We start from the raw sequence: 1,580 nt of genomic DNA on the forward strand, positions 1-1,580 counted from the left end.
CGAGTCGTCTTTCGTTTGTGATGCTGATTTAATTATTTAAAATGTATTTTTGCAGCATTAAAAAATGTTTTGAGTTTCAGCGATGAGCGAAATGTTCCAGTAAATACAGAAAATAGCAAAACTACAGCGACTGAGTTCTTAAATACAAACATGTGAAGCACCTGCAGAAGCAGTCATGATTCTGAATGTGTCTGAAAAACCAGCGACGAGGTTCATTATGTTAAGAAGTCTCATCACAGTGTCCTCAGGTCGATGGACGACGACCTCGTCCTCTAGGAGTCACCACAGAAACTCAAAGTGCTGCCATCAGGAAGCAGCTCTGCTCAGGACCACGTGTGTCCAAAGCCGCCTGGGTGTCTTCGTGGACTTTCAGGTTTTAATCTGACCAATCTTATCGATCGTTCAGGTGACTGTTAGAAGGCAGCCCGAGTTAGAAACGACTTTCTCAGCACATTTAAAAACTCCAACTGTGAAGTGAGAAAGCAGCAGCAGCTGTAGGAGTCGTGTGACGCTGATGAAACTTCTTCCAGACGGATATTAGCAGCACATGTGTCGTCGTCGTTGTTGCTCCTGGAGGACTCGATCCGTAAAAGCACATTCGATTGGTTTTACTGAGACGAAGCTGCTGTTGGGGGTCAACTGATCGTCTCCTCCACAGTTAATACGCAGGTTGATTCACCGAGATCCATAACAGTCGTACATTTGTAGTAAAAATGAAAATGTTGATGTGAAACTCCAACAGCAAACTGCGTCAGACTGCTTTAGTTGTTTATGTTTAACTAAAGCAGAACTTTTTCACGTGTTTCCTTCATCGCTGATTTTCTGTTTTTGGTATCTGATAAGATGGATCACAGCAAAGCAGCACATTCAGGAAGTGACTAATTGGTAATCAATTAAAAAAAAAACAACAACTAATTATGTGAGAAATGCTGCCCGTGGTGGAAAATAGACCTCAGAGTCGAGCTAAAGAATAGAAGCTGCAGCTTTTACAAGCAAAACAGTTGGAAAGACACATTTCTGAACATGTTGTGTTGACAAAAATCTTAATTATGTGTAAAGAGCAAAAAATGTAAAGATGCACGATATTGGATTTTTGACGATCAGGTGCAGATATAAAATATAAAACTAAATAAGAAAAAGACTTTTAACTTCCATGTGAAGCGTTGTAGATTTATTGTAATTAACATTTCCAAACAAAACAGTAACTTTGCAGCCTGACAGGCGTCACTCTGGGCGGATATTTGATTTTAAAGTGGACGATGATGCTGACATTCTGCTTTTTTGTCTTATTTTCTTTCTTCTGTTGGTGTCAAAATGAGTCCTTTTCAACAATTATTTCCTCCGACTCAAACTGCTGAACTTTGGGATACGATCACAGCTCTACAAATAAAACTTTAATATTTGTGATTTAGCAGAATTTATATTTTAAAACAACAAAGCTGTAGATGTCCTGCTGGACTGCATCTGCTGGAAATTTCCGATCATTGCCTGATTATCGACGACTAAACCAATCCCAGTTCACACATTAGAACTGTAGAAATGCAACAATGACAGCGAGTAAAAGGAGTTTTCTGGTGGAG

Source organism: Stegastes partitus, unplaced genomic scaffold (assembly GCF_000690725.1).
Source record: "Stegastes partitus isolate 25-593 unplaced genomic scaffold, Stegastes_partitus-1.0.2 Scaffold2642, whole genome shotgun sequence".
Classification (NCBI taxonomy): domain Eukaryota; kingdom Metazoa; phylum Chordata; class Actinopteri; family Pomacentridae; genus Stegastes; species Stegastes partitus.